The sequence below is a fragment of the Quercus lobata genome, chromosome 4 (assembly GCF_001633185.2).
Source record: "Quercus lobata isolate SW786 chromosome 4, ValleyOak3.0 Primary Assembly, whole genome shotgun sequence".
Taxonomy (NCBI): Eukaryota; Viridiplantae; Streptophyta; class Magnoliopsida; order Fagales; family Fagaceae; genus Quercus; species Quercus lobata.
Genome location: NC_044907.1, coordinates 78,659,116 through 78,676,771, shown reverse-complemented (window position 1 = coordinate 78,676,771; position 17,656 = coordinate 78,659,116). Strand labels below are relative to the sequence as shown.

Sequence of the window (17,656 nt, the reverse complement as noted above, 5' to 3'; positions counted from 1 at the left end):
TCTATAGGGTTTTCCAGGTACATCATATGTTTCTTTCATCAGTTTCTTCTTCTTACTTAAATGTGCGTCTTTCTCACGTCTCACCATCATCCTCTTCTTCTTCTTTGAGTGTCATGTGAAAGCTAGCACCTTGTCAAGCTTTCTCATGTAGATGTACTGCTAGAGAACTTATTTTACTTCCCTATATAAGCTTAAATCTAACTTGCACGTACATTTTTTGCGGCTCTATTGGGGATCTCTAGTTATTTTCCTTTTAAGTGTGTTTTGCTGGGTTATATACCTTTTTTTTTGTCACTTTTTCCATGCCTCCAAAGAAGAAGGTTATAGGGATACTGACTGGTGTGGGTAAAAACCATCAATCAGAACCAAGTACAGATCACATATCCATGCACTCTGAAGGAACAAAGTCCTCGTGTGAAGCTGGTCATCATGAGAGTATGAGTATCATGGTTGCTATTGAAGATCTTCAGCGTTCTTAGGCTGCTAAGTGAGAAAAGTTACAATCCCTACATTAAGAGACAGCCATACCTCAAGCTCCTCAAGGTGGTCAAGGTCTTCAGGGATCTCCTTACTTGACTAGGAAAGATATATTTAATATTTTGTTTGAAGCCAAAAAGATGGGTAGTGCTGTTTATGTTGACACCAAACCTCCTTATCCTGAAGAGATAGTTGGGAAGCCTTACCTCGCTAACTACACTCCTCCTATCTTTCCCAAGTATGATGGCATGATAGGGAATGCTAGAGAGCATATCAGACGGTATGTAGATGCACTGACAGCTCACTCCCATGACCATGAGTTGAGGCTTAGGGAGTTCTCTAAGTCTTTAAAAGGCCGAGCTTTTACTTGGTATGCTAGTCTTACACTAGGGTCAGTTTTGAGCTGGAAAGATTTGGCAACATAGTTCATAAAAAATTTCTTCGCTTTAGATGAAAGGCTCACGTTGTCAGATCTACAGCATGAAAAGGAAAGGGTGTTTGAGGGGTTATTGGAATATATTCATAGGTACTAAGACCTTTCTTTGGTGTGTTATGACCTTGTGGAGGAAGAAATGTTGGTGGATGTTTGTATCGTGGGTTTGTTGTATGAATACCAGCCTTATCTAGAAAATCTTTAGATTTCTAGTTTTACAAGGCTTATAGAGGTTGCAAGGAGAGCTAGTATGTCCATGAGAAAGCCTTCAAAGGGTTTGACTTCACAAACAAGGAGTACGCCTAGACAGCCTTGGAGGAGAGGAAACAAGAAGGTGAAAGTTGCTGTGGTGAAAGAACCTAAAAAGGTAGTCAAAGGAAAGAAGAGGGAGAGAAGTAATATTCCCCCTCCTTTGACCATGTCCACTAAAGAGTTGTATAGCATCCTAGAAGCTTGGTTGAAAGATGGTGTGGTGGTGTTACCTGCATGTAAACATAAACCTACAAAAGAGGAAAAGCGCAGTCCACTCTATTGTAGGTATCACAAGAGATGCAATCACCATACCATGGATTGCTATGCTTTGAGGAATATTTTACATGATAGGGTAGCTAAGAGAGATTTGGTTATCAAAGCTGGAAAGATGGCTGATCCAAAGATGCATGCACCAGAGGTGGCAATGATTTTCTTCTTAGGTTGTAAGGATCCTATAGAAGAGGAAGCAGGGAACGTGGCTAGCAACAACTCAGCACCTTCACCTTTGGTAGGTGAAGTAATGGTGAAGAAAATTAAGTAGGAAGATAAGATACACTCCTTTCTTAAAGGAATAGGTCTTAGGCCAATAGTAAGAAGAAAGGCGGCTCAAGCTTTGACCAGGGTGATGGAAAGAAATCATGAAGTGGCAGTTGTTGAAGGAAGTCTGATGCAAGTGGCATATATGGAAGCAAAGGATTTGGTCACCTATTCTAAAAAGGATCTAGTCAACCGAGTTGTTGATGGCGACAGACATTTATATGTCATTGCCTTTTTGGGAGCATCTCGAATCAAAAGGGTGTTGATAGGCACTAGTGCATCCACCAATATTTTGCCTCTCCCTACACTTGATGCCTTAAGTATTCCAAGAGACAAAATCATTCTAGATTCACTATGGGTAGTAGGAATAGAAGCTTTACAGCAAAACACTCTTGGGCATGTGCCTTTGGATCTCAGGGTTGGGCCAATTCGGGCACCCACTCTTATGCATGTAATGGAAGGGAGTACATCCTACCACATCATCTTAGGTCGTCCATGGTTGAAGGCATATAAGGCCGTGGTTTCCACATATTATCAATGTATGAAGGCCATTTAGAGGAATAAGCAAGTATTTATTGAGGCCACCGGGATGCCTTTTGATAGAGAAAAGTTGTATTTTGCTGAGGTGGCTTTATATCAAGAGTATGAACTCGAGGGTGAAAATAGAATTCTTCCTTTTAATCCTATTGCCTTGCAAGCAGAGGAAGAAGATGATGGTGAAGTGGTGGAACCAAAAATACCTTCCAAGATAAGAAGAGACACCAAGCCTGTTGGTCGGGTGATATATGAATTTAGATCTTCCTAATACTAAATATATTTGTTTCCTTTCTTTTTTTTTGGTTTCTCTTCTAGATTATGTTATCACAAATTAGTTACATGTTTTGCAGAGTGCTGAGGAATAATAACATTTCAGATTCAATTCCATCCAATATATGAGAATATAAAAAACTGTCATTATTGTAAGTAATACCCATTGATGATGACTATAGATAATTGTGGAGATGGAAATGTGTCATGTTGAACTTGAGTCAGATCTAGAGCAATGGATTAAGAGACCTGTCTGTTATTTATGAGGCTGGACAACCCGAACACTAAAATCTTACTGTTGATGAAATTAAATGATATAAATTATAATCATTAAGTTATTCCCTGAGGCTTGCAAAACGAAGTCACTACTTATAATTGAATGAGAGATCCAATTTTTTTTTTTTTGAAATCTTTTTTCCGTCCTTTTTTTGTTCCTGCTTTCTTGTAGGGATGATGCATCTTGCTTAAATTTTGCCTGCTCTTGTTGCAAAAGGATCATATTTGTTCATTACTTCTTGTAGATAATTATTTTTTATATTTCTCACAACCCCGTGAATATAAATTTTGTGGAAATCACAGGTTCCTTGAATGCGATTTTACTTTGACGAAAATGCATAAACACTCCTTGGGATGGGTCCTTTAACTGATCCCATGGGCTTTTAATTTTTCCTTACAATTCCCTGAAGTTTCCATATTCGTGAAATGGATCCCTACAACTAATTTATGTTAGCTATCTGTAAGGTTGAATTTAATCAACCATCTTGTTGGCTTTATTCCGTGCCAAATTTGCTTGTATTTCAGCAATTAGTAACCCTGTATTTAGGTGGGTTTGTTGTAAGTGTAGTGAGTGAGATAGAGTGTTGAATGCTCAAGAGTGTGCAAGAAAACAGAGTCTCGCGGTTGGATCTCGCGGGTGACTCGCGGCTACAAGCCGCCAGAAGCAGCACACGTGCCAAGCATGCCAGAAGTTGAAGCGTCATGCTAGCTAGAGCACTACAGGACAAAATAGGACAACTGGCTGTTCTGTTATCTCGTGGCTAGATCTCGCGACTCAGTCAAGTCGTGAGGTCAAGCCGCAAGCCAGCCCTGTTTTGAAAAACCTGACGTTTCACATTCCATTCTCACCCTAGTATAAATACCCCTTATACCCACGAAAGAATGAGTGCTTCCAGAGAGAATTTTGAGAGAGAAACCCTAGAGTAAAACAAGATTGATTCATCCACAATCTTTACATAAGAGACTCTTCAAATTCCTCAACTCTCTTCCTCTCCATTGTTAAATCCTTGAGAGGCATTTTACCAAAACCTTTTCTCACCATACCCATATCTATGAGAAGGTTTATTTGGTGCTTTGGGAAGCAGTTAGGAATGGACCAATTCATATTGGTTGATGCTATGGACTATAGCGGAATCCGGTAAGCTAGAAAAGAAAAAGGTTTGGCGCAACCTCGTTAGAGCAAGAAGCTTGGAGGGCTTAGGTACATCGGGTAGATTAGACTTGGAGGGTCTATTGCTGTTCATGTATCCCAACTACATTTTCTAGTGGATTATTGACCACTTGGAGGGCGACTGAGAGGTTTTACGCCGAGGGCTTCAGTTTCCTCTTCGATAACACATCAAGTGTTGTCCTTGTGTTTGCATCTCTCTTCCTTTTATCTTTACCATTTAATTACTGCTGTGATTGTGATTATTTATGGTTTAGATTGTTTATCAATTCAATTATTAGCTTATGTTCATGTTCCGCACATTTATTGTTTGACATTAAGCTTGAATTGATATTTCTATTATTGGGGTCTAAACGTTCAAGGGTGTTTTATACACATATTTGAACTTTCACTATCAACAATGAAAAAGAATCACATGACCATCGAATGACTCCCAACAACTGATCCGTGCTAAATGAAACACAAATAAGTTTCAATTGGCTTGAATCAGTTTTTGGGTATCATTTGAAGATCAAGTGATTCTTTTTTGTCACTATGAGCAAGCATAAGTTAATCCTAGGAGTCAATTTCAGGAATGTAAAAACCCCAAGGAGTTACAAAGAAAAATTGAAAGCCCAGGGAAATCAAGTTTGCAACTAAGTGAACTAATTCGGACCCCAAGGAATGTTTATGCATTTTGGCCTTTTACTTTGAATACTTATGGCTTAACAAAGTAACACTTTATTGAATCACTCTCATGCAAAGTATAGTTTGCCCATTACTTTTTTTTTATCAATCCATCTGATAGTATTATTTTATGTTTTTAGGGATTTGAGTTTCAACAATATTAGAGGACAGATTCCAGACTCACTTTTCAATTTGAGTTCGCTCACTTACTTGTAATATACCTCATATTCTTACTTGCATATTGTTAAGCCCAACAAACTCATTATATTAAAGAATGTACCATTGCCTTTCATTGTCAGGTTTCTTGGAAATAATGAGTTGAGTGGCACTTTGCTGGCACAAAAAAGTGCATCTCTTCTCAATATGTAAGTACATGTTAAATTATTTTCATGTAACAACATTATTGTGCACTTAATGGGGTTGTGTAAAAATTAGCTTCTTTTTCCCTGATCTTTTCCCCTCTGGATAAACATCAATTGTATTTCTGAAAGGAGATAAATATAGGATGGTCCTCAATGATCTCTGTCCTTTGGAAGAGAAATCTAGGATGAAAGTGGAAAGATTGAAACATGGCCATCATATTTACAAAAGGCAACCCTTTCGGCATTATTGTATACCAAAAATTTTGTTGATCTATGTTATGGGTATAAAGCTACGGATAAAACAGTAAACTCAGTATAATATGTTATATGTTAGGGTTCATTCTACTAGGTTGATACATATGTTTTTTCCACAACATGGTATCAGGGGGATATTTGCAGCCTAGCATAGTGAGGGGAAACAATATAATTAGTTGACAAATGTTTGAAAGGATTTTTTAAAATAGCATCTCGAGTTTTATATACTCGAGTTCCATATAAAACTCGAGCTTTCAAGACTCGTTTCCATATTGCTGAGTTGGAAACTCTTCTGCCACATGGATTTTGGGTTTTAAAAACTCGATTTGTAACTTGAGTTTTATAAACTCGATTTATGCTAGTGCTAATTTGGTTTAAGATCCACCGAAGAACATTAGAAGCAAAACAGAGGAACATCAGATGGTTTGAGATCCACTGAAAGAACAGGGGAAGAAGAAGACGAAGACGAAGACGAAGAGCTAATCTGAAAAGAAAATGGTGGAACTCGAGTTTCTAAGACTCAAGTTCTACGTGGAATTTTTTCCACATCAGATGCCATCAGTCGCATCTCGAGTTTTAAAAACTCAAGTTCTACCATTTATCTCAAGTTTTAAAAACTCAAGATGCTAGTTTTCTAGTTTGTTTTGCAACATGACAACTAATGATATTCTTAGAAAATTAACACTAAATGGGAAGAAAATTCATGATATCAGAAGCCTAGCCTCCTAAAATCACCCCAACTAAACGAGGCCTAAAAGATAGACATTGGAAAAATTAAAAATGTGTTGTTAATAAAAAAGTTAGACTAACATTAAAGTCAAACTATTTTACAAATTGGTGATGTGGCATGCTCTACGTTAGCTTTTAAAAAACTGAAATACGCTTTAATATTAGAACAAAAGTTTGATTACAAGTCTTAAAAATAAAAAATTTGAATTGTTCATCTCCCTACGGTGGTGTTTTGGATCGGTGGGCCCAAAGTTCTCCAGCGGAGGAATTTCTTTGAAACTTATAGAGAGATTTTGTTTGGCTTTGATTTTTGTGCAGTGCACTAATGTGCAGTGCAGCAATTTGTGCAGTGCAGTAAGAATCATTTCAAAATACATTAATATGGCGTGTAGTTTATTCCCAAGGTAACATTATATACTCCTTCAACAAACTGCCCCAAGAGCTTCTCTGAGAGCTACAATAATCTCTTTTTTTGTTGTTGTTGTAGCACCATAACAGCAAAGCACTTTAGTTCTCCCCAGCTTGCTAAAGTTGATCCAATCTTTTCTTCTTAAAGAGTCAAAGGCTGCAACCAAGAAAATCCCCTCCCACCTGACACAATGCCATAATCTCTTCACAAAAGACTTGCATCATTTTTCAGATTAACCTTAGCAACAAGCATTCCTCTACATGTATAAATCCATCATATGCCATATTCAACCATCTCTTTAGGTAATATAGACCATCTTTTAAACACAGCTTCGTTTCTAAAAAACCAAATAATCAAAATAAGGCAAGGAATAAGACACCTTTCGTCAGAACTATAGGCAAGAAATTATTGAAATCATGTTTAAAATAATTGGTAATCACTAAAAAGTTATTGATTGAGGTTGCAACAAATCAAACCTTGATGCTACAAGCAAACCACGTTGCTTTGGCAATTGAACAAGCAAAAACAAATGATTCAATGTTTCTTGATTCTCTCTCTGAAGATATACATATATTGTGTCTTTCGTGCAGTGGGTTGAGCATTTTGAACCAGTTTCAACAAGACCGCTAATGGTGAAATTGAGAAGGTGGTCAAATTTCATGAATTAGATTGCAAACAACATAATCAAAACTTATTTTCTATACTGATAAATACATTAACATTGGCCATATGAGCTTAATTAGTGAAAAAAATAAATAATTTTGTAACTCCATACAATTATGGTTGATGTTCCCATTAAATTTCTAAGGTATAGTCAATTATGTACCTTTGAAAATCTAATTCAATGTTCCCATTGAATTTTGCTGTTTCGCTGTAATTTCTTCTTCCTCTAATTTAGCAACTTCAGCCATGAATTCAACCCATCTTGTTGTTCTTCTCCCCGAAGTTTCTGCCTGTTCGCTCTTTTAATTTAGTTAGTAGAAGTAGATATGTGCAATTTGTATTGTTTATTACGGACTTGTTTAAATTTATTCACGACCTTACTGTTTAAGCTTACCAACTGTACATTATTTGCGATTCAAAATTTATCATTTTACAGTTCCCACTCTGGTCGTCTTACTGCAGGATCTCTTGGTTTTTATTTTTTTATTTTTTAGAGAGAGAGAGAGGGATCTCTTTGTTCATATGACTTGTTTCAGTATAGAATATCATAGCCAATCAGTTATATTACTCGAAGATTCTCTAAAAATACAGTCATATATGCCAAAGTTTAAAAAAGAAGAAAAATGTAAATAATATTTGTTAATAAAAAATTAAATATTAAAACGAAAAGAAAAGATTGTGCAATAAGATAAGCACGTACGCTCCATAGATATCCGAAAAACCACGTACTATACGTCAATTAGCACGAGAAAGACAAGAAACCAGGGAGATTCAATAATTCAGATTTTTTTTTTCTGAGAATTCGTTCAGCATAGTTTTATTTAATTGCTTGGAAATCAACTATGTAGGTAAACATTTTGGATGTCTAGAGGGACAGACTCCATCTCTACTAATAAAAGAAAAGACAGCCTAGCTTTCTTAATCAAGACATATGTTACAATATTGTCTTGCCTACAAAATTGACAACAAGAATAACTCTGTTAAAAAAAAAAAAAAAATCTCTAATAATAAAAGAAAAGACACCCTAGGTTTCTTAATTAAGACATATGTTACAATATTGTCTTGCCTACAAACTTGACAACAAGAATAACTCTGTAAAAAAAAAAAAAAAACTAACAATATAATTGAAGTCTTTGATAATATCTCCAAAGGAAATTCAATGTCATATATATAAAACCTATGTGTGTGAAAACATGGACCGTGAGATAAGGATGATCACCACAATATAGTCATTTTATGATATTATTATTGTCGTTTTATTGCTTTGTTACTAGGCTATTGGGGTTGAGAATGCCGTAGAGGAGAGAATCATTGTTTTGCTAAGAGAGCGTCATAATTAAATAAAGAGAGATCTTTGAACCTTATTCCTCCTATTGATTTGCTTTTGCACATGTTCTCCCAAGTGACCAAATATATCTTTCTCCGATCCTCCCTTTGGTCCCACCGGAATTTCTTAATTAGAATCAATCTCATGGTAGAGACCCAAAGGTATTTTGAAGTAGTTCATGGAGTATGCAGGGATTGCTTGAGCTATTGCTTTGATTAATACTTCCTTGCCTGCTTGTGATAAAAGTTTTTCCTCCCATCCTTGTAATTTTCTTCAAATCTGTTCTTTTATGAAGTTGAAGCTTGCCTTCTTTCCTCGTCCACACAAGTGAGGAGAGACCTAGGTATTTTTCATAGTGATAGATCTCAGGCACACCTAATGTAGTTGATAGTCTACTTCATGTCATCACTAGTGGACTTGCTAAAAAACAAGGTGGTTTTTTCTTTGTTGATTTTTAGGTCATAAAAATGCTTTCATAGGTATCAAGGATATCCATGATTTTCTGACATTCATTTTGAGTGGGCATGCATAACAAAAGACTATCATTTGCAAAAAATAAATAGATTAGCCTTGGGCTTCTTTAGGAAATAGAGAAACCTCGAATATCACCATTCCTAGCAGCCGGAGAGATAAGACTAAGGAGGCCTTCAGAGCAAAGCAAGAAGATAAAGGGGGGGAGAGGGTCCCCTTGTCAAATGTCTCTAGTTGGTATAATTAGTCCTTTTGGTTCACCACCGACAAGGATGGCGTAAGTAAAAGATTTTACACACACCATCATGAGACTAATCCACTTTTTATTGAAACCCATACATCTTAACATTTGCTCAGAGAAAGACTATTCCACTCTATCAAATGCCTTACTCATGTCGAGCTTAATTGCCATGAATCCAACTTACCTAGATTTGTTATTGGTTTTTATTGGTATACAAGAAAGTAATTTCAATAGTATTTTCAAACTAGAACCAGTAAAAACTTACCATTTGATATTAACTAGTAAGTTGCCCGTGTGATGCACGAATAATATTATAATATTTTATGTAAATTTTGTTTGGAGAATGTTGTACATATATTATAGCATATTTGTTATAAAAATCTATAAGTAATGAGTTCATCATAAGAAGCAACAATTATAACTTGCATACACATATCCATTATAATTATTCAGTTCAAGTAATGAGCAATAATAAAAAACAACTTTGGAGTAATTTTGTATAATAAAAGTTGATAAAAGCATATTAATTCATTTCCTATTATTGATCTTTATTTTATTGATGTAATAAAGAGCTACATTACGAAATCTTTTTTTTTTTTTCCTTCTTCAATGCTTTGTTATTGTGGTATTACGATGCTTGCAAAGTTTGTTGAGGGGTAAGTTATCATCATCTGTTTCTTCATCTTCAACGTTTGAAGTTTGGTCCATCCCTATTTGTTCAATTTTTGAATTTTTACCACTTTTTCATTTTGTTGCATCATTTGTGTTAATCACTAAAGAATTGGCACTGGAAGATTATTAACTGGATCTTACAAAGTTTGTACTTGCGAATTTGTTGTCGCTAAGATGTTTCGTAGTTATTTGCACTTATATTAAATTTCAGCAATGTGCCAATTTTTTGTAAATGTTTTTATATTTTTTTGTTAATTTAGGAATAGTGTAGCAAAAGAATTAATATAGCATATTGGATTGTGTATTTTTTTTTCTCCTATAACTTTTTGTCATTTGAAGGTATATAAAAAATCTAAGTAATTGTGTAATTTTCAAAACCATCATTTAAATTGAATTCATTCAAATGAAGTAGGAAAATGCATTTTTTTTTCCTAAAATTTTCTTCAAATCATGTGGGATTCCTTCTCCACTATCAATATCAATATCAATCTGTATGCAAGGAATTTAATATATATTATAATCAATAGTTTTACAATAATTTAATAATTTAAATAAATTGTACCTTAGTTTGTTTTTCAGTAAGATCTCTTGCAAATTTATTTAGGATTTTCTCAACATCTCAATCAAATATCACAAAAGTTGTTTTATCAGTTGCAATTTGAAACTTCAATTTGAATCCTGTATCTGAAGTAGTTTGCAATTATATATATAGCAGTTATAGTGAGATAAATATATTATAAATATTTGGAGAGTATGTAGTTAATGTGAGTGCCTCTAACCTTGGAATATGGAGACTTGTTTTTGTTTCACATTTTGCACACCAAAATGATGATTGTGGTTTGACCTTCCTTCCAGAAGTATGCATGAAATGTAATACCAACCCATCGTTGTATCAATGTTGCCAATTGTTGCAATACCCTAACAGTTCACATCTTGCAATGAACTTCGAAGTGAATATGTATTATTTTTTTTAATGTAAATAATATGATGTATTTTTTTTTCATGTAAATGATGAGTATAATTTGAAATGATTAACAATTATGCCCCCTAGGATCCCATTCAATGCATTTTATCTCTACTATTGTCTTCATATTTTTTAAAGAAAATTCCTCATATGAAAATTGTTTTGTATGTATTTTTGGTATTTCTTGTATTGGATCATGTTTTTTATCAAGGTTTTGAAACCCGGACCGTTCATTGAACCGTAAAAGGGAGAGGTTCAAGATTTTTAAGGTCGAACTGAGGTTGAACCAGGGTAGAACAGTAATGACGTCATAATTAATTTAATAATTATTTAAAATATAAATAATTATATTAAATTAGTACAAATATTAAAAAGAATTAACTAAAATAGTGCAATTAAATATAGAGATATATTATTCCTTTATAGAAACAAAGAGATCTATCTTTCAAATATATTTTCTATATCATAATTTATAACTTTAAGAAATATTAAATCCTAGTATTTTTTACATTGATTAGTTAAATTTGTGATAATATCTAATAATATAATAATTAGAATAAAAATATACATATAAAAAATGGTTTTTGTGTAATTGTGTTGCATGACCGCAACATGGCACTTATAAAATTATGAACGCATTAATTTTTTTTTAAGAGAAATGATATGTCCATAACATTTTCACAACATATCTTAAGTGGTAGATTGTTACTGGTTGTTATTGTTGGAGCAAAAAAGTAATCTAAGCGTTAGGTTCAAAATTGAACCAATAACAACTAACCACCTATAATTTATTACGAAAATATTGTAAAACTATTGTAAACATGGTACCTCTCTTCTTTATTTTTTTTTATTTTTTTATTTATTTTTTTTTAAGAGACAAAAGGATGATATTTGGGTTGCAGTGCATGTCTACAATGTGGCCACCAGTAATATAAGAATCAACAATTTTCTTTCAAAATAAAAATAAAACATAAAAAGTTAAACACTTCAACCACTAGCAAAGCAAAACGTGGACCTCCAATAAATTCTCCCACCTACCCCACCTACTACCTTGACCACTTCTCTTTCTTTACTTTTGGCTGCTGAAACCATTATTCATTATTCAATATTTTTCCTTTATGTTCTTCTGTGAGCTCTCTGTTTCTACATCTGTTTGTTGGGTTTCTTCTCCACAATCAACAATTTGCTCTTTCATCAGTGGTCTCTTTGTGTTTGTGTCTGTGTTTGTGTTATCAATCAAAAAGAGTTCCTTCTCTTGATTATCAAAAAAACAAAAAAGCTCTCGGTCCCTCTCTGCTGCAGATTTGAAGATTGTGAATCAGTGAAGCTTAAGCACCTCCAAAAATTATCAAATCTCCTTCTAATCTTTGTTCTTCATTGTGTTCTTTCATTTCTTCTAGATTTGATCATAACTTCATACCGGTGTATCCAAAATTCACCGGAAAAGCTAAAGCAAAAAGAAACCGTCTGAACCTCAAAAACCAGTCATGGTTCTCAAAACCGCACGGTCCAACCACGATTCGCACAAGTTCCTGCTTTCTTCCCATAGAGCGGTTCTTGAAGCTAAAAAAACCACAAAACTGAGAGGTTCATGGTTTTCCCAGTCGAACCGTACGGTCCGGTCCGGGTTTCAAAACCATATTTTTGATCATTCCTATCATTGAATTTTTTAAAAGAAAATATTATGTAAATGGCATTTTGTGAGATAGTAAGTATATGCTATTTATTAGACTTTTTTTGTTTTTATAAATTTTAGAATTATGCACTTGTCAATTATTTTAGCAACCTCAGGAATCACAAGATTTATATATATTTTCGTTGCACTGGTTGATGACAAAGAGAATTTGCTTGCATAAATTGCATAGAACATTATTAATAGACAAAAGCGTATTGAATTGAAATTGAGGAAAAATGAAGATATGATTTCATGAGAATGAGATTTTCTAGAAGTGTCATCTATACTTGGGGGAGGCGGAAGAGAGTTTGTAAGTGGGTAAGAGTTTTGGGTTTGATTTACACATGAAAATGGGTTAGACTTGGGTCATAATATGTAAGGTAATAAATAGGATTGGGTTTTTTATAAGGTTCGGTCTATTTTTAAAAGGTAATCCATTTTTTAAAGAATAACATTTGGTTTAATTGTCAAGAGAAGCCCATATTTTATATAACAGTAAAAATAAGTTAAAATGATCTATTGGGTAATAGTAAAAAAGACTTAGGGCACGTTTGGTAGACTGTAACGGTAATTACATAGGAATAAGAATAAATATTACAAGGAATACAATGTACTGTAATGTAATAATTATTACCATTCATTTGTTTGGTGACAACACAATAATAGAATCTGAAGACAATGGAATGAAAGTATTTTAAATCAATCTTAAGATATATTTTAGGAAATATCTTACTCATATAATTATATTTCCTAAAAAATAATATTATTTAAATTTGAAAGAGAGATTAGTTATTTTTTTTTTTATGATTTTTTAATTTTCATATTTGTTATATGCATATGGAAAGTTTGTTTATTTGGAATTATATTAATTTTACAAAATTAATACACTTATTAAGGAATAGTTATTACAACCCCTTTAGAAATGAATAGTTATTCCTCATTTTAAAGAATAGCTATTCATAAAGAATGACTATTCCCTATAATAAAAACATAACCAAACTATTAAATAGCTAAACCATAGATATAACTATTACATTACAGTGCCTATTACAGTCTACCAAACGAACCCTTAATGGAAAGAGGTAAAAATGGCTAAATGAAAAATTAGAGTGCCATATGGCAGGACCTCATGCACTCCCGCATGAAGTCTCTACTTTTATATATACTGGTATTATGTCTGTGCGATGCACGACTTAATTAAGAATCATGCGTATACTAAAGAAAAATATTTTATTAATTTAATAAAAATTAAATTAAAATAGATAATAAAACTAAAGTAAAGTTTTTCTATTAAAAAAAATCTTATATAATTCCAAAATTAATTGAATGGAAGATGGTAGATAATTATATAACTAATATAAAAGGAGATGCCAAATTGAAAATAATTTCATTAGCATTTAGATATGATGAAAATTAGGAAGTGATACCTTTTGGTAAGGTTATGCATGCCCAAATATATATATATATATATATAGAGAGAGAGAGAGAGAGAGAGAGAGAGAGAGAAGTAGTTGAGTCTCCAACCTGCTATGAAAAGGTTATAGAGTATAAACCATATATTATGGCATCTTTACCCACCAATATGAATCAACATAAATCGTAGCTAACATATACTAAATTTGCAAGACATTAATATTTAAGATTCGAAATATAATGGGAAAGTCCTTATAGACTTGCATGTTTTCATGATATTGGCAAAAAATAATATACGAAAAAAAAGACCTACTCACTTGATGCATACCAAAAATTTTAAAAAGTAAAATGTTCTCATATAATAGAAGTAGAAGTGTAGAACATATAATTTTTAATTAAACGTGAGATGTACGGATATATTAACAATAAATATGTAAATCGTGAAGAGTTTAAACTAAATAATTCTATAGTTATTCATGTGAGGTCAACAGCAACAATCATTTAACAAAGTATCAAAATAATCATGTGATTTTAACCAAAGAAATAAAAATAAAATAATCATGTGATGGTGCAACAATCATTTAACAAAGTATTTAGAAATAATCAAGAAATTCATTTTTAGGAATATAATATAATAAATTAATTTATTTCTATTGATAAGACATACCTGTAGCATTAATACAATATTTCATCTAACCTGCAACTGCATATTTAGCAAAAACTTTGATCAGAATAAAATATTTGCAAACACAAGCAACAAAAAGCTTTTAAACAAACCACAAAGATAGGATCTAATTGTGCAAATCGTCCAAAATCAAAACATAATGGTAAGCCCAAAAAAAAAAAAAATAAATAAAAAAATCAAACTTCAATCAACCATGTTTTCAAACGGTTTGAATTTTATAATTAAAAACCGCAAGAAGCTTGAAAGAAGAGAAGTGTATACAGACTATGTCCTAGGGATTCAGGGATTTATATATTGGCGTGAGTTTCTTTTCTCCAAAAGCAAATACTCCATAGATGATATATCAACTTAAAAGAAGTCTAACTAACGTAGATTTTAAATTATAATGAGATTAAGATTTTTAATTAATTTAAAAATAATAAGATAAAGAGAATGTATGTAAATAAAGAATTTGGAAGTGAAGAGGAACCTAAGGCTAGTAAAATACTAATGGAGTAAAAACATAGGTGTGTATAGTGTACTAATTAGAAAACAAAATAAAAAATTATTGATAATAAATAAATGAAAAGTCGTGTATATAATAGGAGTAATATATAAACTTATCGATAATAAATAAATGAAAAACCGTGTATATAATAATATATAAACTTACTAGATGTTAAAAGCTACCATGACTTTTGAGTGGAGTTGTGGTGTGCTTTTGTGTTAGGACCCCTTTCCCTCTCCCTTATGTGTGTGTGTGTGTGTGATTGTTTCTTAAAAAAAAAAAAAAAAAAAAAGCCTTACTAAACGTAGTGTTGGTGCCATGGTGGATGGAAAAAGAAGTGAATTAATTGATAAGAAGAATTTTTATCAAAAAGTATAAGACGAATTAAAGTAGTACATATGGCAAATTGATAAGTACCTAGTTTTTTTATCAAATAAGAATTTTTATCAACTTCTAAATTATATTAATAAAAGGATTAGATAAAGAGTTTGGATTGTAATCAAATTAAGATTTTTATTAACTTAAAAATTATAGGAGAAGAAAAATGTATATAATTTTTTAAATCTAAAAATTTTAAAAAATTTCTGCAATTTGGTGAAACCTTTTGGCGCAACCCCGCTTCTACACTCAACTTTTATTATATAGTATATGATATTGATTGATTATAAAAATATTATGAAAAATGTTATGAACATAATACTTCTCAATTATGTCTTGTGTTTTTTTAGGCAAAACTGATATTCTAGCTATAAACCATGGGGTTTTACACCCCATCTTTACCAAATTTGTACTCTTTGGGAACATGATTTTAATAAAATCAAGTTATAGTTGAAACTTGATATTAACAATATCGACTTCTATGCATATTTTTCTAATTAAATTTTTTTGAAAATTTAAGTGAAGCTTGACGTTACTAATGTCAAATTCTACTTAAAAATATACATAGAATTCGATTGTGAAAATATCGAATATTACATAGAACTCGATTTTGTTAAAATCAAGTTTCAAAATAGAAGCATTAGCCTAAATATTTTAGGAAGAGAAGTATTTTACTACAGATCCTGCTGAATTTTTGTGCTGCAATCATATTTGTGCCTCTCTCTCTCTCTCTCTCTCTCTCTCTCTCTCTCTCTCCCTCTCTCTTTCGGGAAGTTGAATTATAGTGCTGTCTTTTGCTTATATAATTATGATTTCTTTATTTTTTATAATGTGATAATGGAAGAGAGCAAAATTTGAAAACAATTTTAATGAAAATACTAAGAAATATTTTTTTTAAGAAACACTGTGCAAATATAACATGAATAATAATCCGAAACTTTTTTTTTTTTTTTTTTTAACTAATAGTTGAGCATATAGTCAAATACTTTTTGTTCTTTTCCTTGGAACTATAGCTCTACACGGATTTGGATAAGGTGCATGCAATATCTCCAAATCTACTCACAACAAATTTCAACTTCATCTACTTTTTGGATTCTTAAGACTTAACTTTTACACTTTTTATCCAACGGTTGAATCACCATTAAAATGGTATTACCTCAATCCAGCTCTACACTATTTGAGTCACCCTGCAGCCAGTTTCTGTTTATAAATGAAAGGAAAAAAGTTTGGGTTTCATTCTCTCAACCAAACACATCAACCAACACAGCAAGCAACCAGTAAACCAGCTAGTACAACTACCTCTGTACCCAGCACAACATTTTCCTCTGTGGAAGGGTTAGTGTAATTTGGAGTTGCAATTAGAGATTGGGTTTTGCTTCTCTAATCTGATTGTGGATTGTTTTGATGGATGCTTGTAATGGTCTGACTCGGTCGGAGCTGGGTCATTGAGGACGTGAAGTGTTTGTCTTTATGCCTCAACCAGCTTTCCTTTTTACTTATAAATAAACCTTGTATAACCAACGGGCTGCACAAGCTAAGGAGGGTCCTCAGTCCTATGGTTAGAGGATTGTCCTCCTTTTCTTCTCCCTATTATACAAAATGTCTACACTATTAAATGACTGAGGCGCACCTACAACCTTTAAAATTTAGGATTGTTTTCATTTTAACACTTTACCTGTTTTAAACTTTTTATTTTCAGTTTGATTTCGTCTTTCATATTTGCTCTACCGTCCAATTGTTAAGGATTTGATGGTTGAGTGTGTGCGTCCATTAAGTCACGTCACACATCTAATCCGTATTACTAAACTAATAAATGGATAGAAGTGTCAATATAAAAACAGAATTAAAAATTATGGACCAAATAAAAATTTTGAAGTAAAAGACCCAAATGAAAACAATCTTAAATTTTAAGCTCCAAAAGTATATTTTTGTCTTATTAGTAAACATCTATGCTTTTAAACACAACCAAAAAAATAATAATAATAAAGAAAGAAAGAAAAAGCATGTTATTATAAGAAATTTTTGAATTTGGGGGGTGGGGTGGGGTCGCTTTGTTCCCCAAACTCATTAGAATGACCGGAAATTGTGATTTTGGTTGCAGTGAGAGCTTTGAATTCAATATTTCAAAAATGGGGGATCTGAGCACAACCAGATCAATGGAACACAAGTGGGGAGCCATGCAGCGGAGCAGCCATCAACTCGACCAACTTCGATGACCCAAACCAGAGTCCCTTTATAAAATGTGACTGTTCGTTTAATTATAGCTCTACTTGCCACATCACCCAATTGTACGTTTCTCTTTTATATTC

The 17,656-nt window shown here is 32.7% G+C and overlaps 1 pseudogene; it reads left to right on the top strand.

Moving 5' to 3' along the window:
- The first annotated feature begins 1,787 nt into the window (after window positions 1-1,787).
- Window positions 1,788-17,656, top strand: part of LOC115985870 — a 68,975-nt pseudogene continuing 53,106 nt past the window's right edge.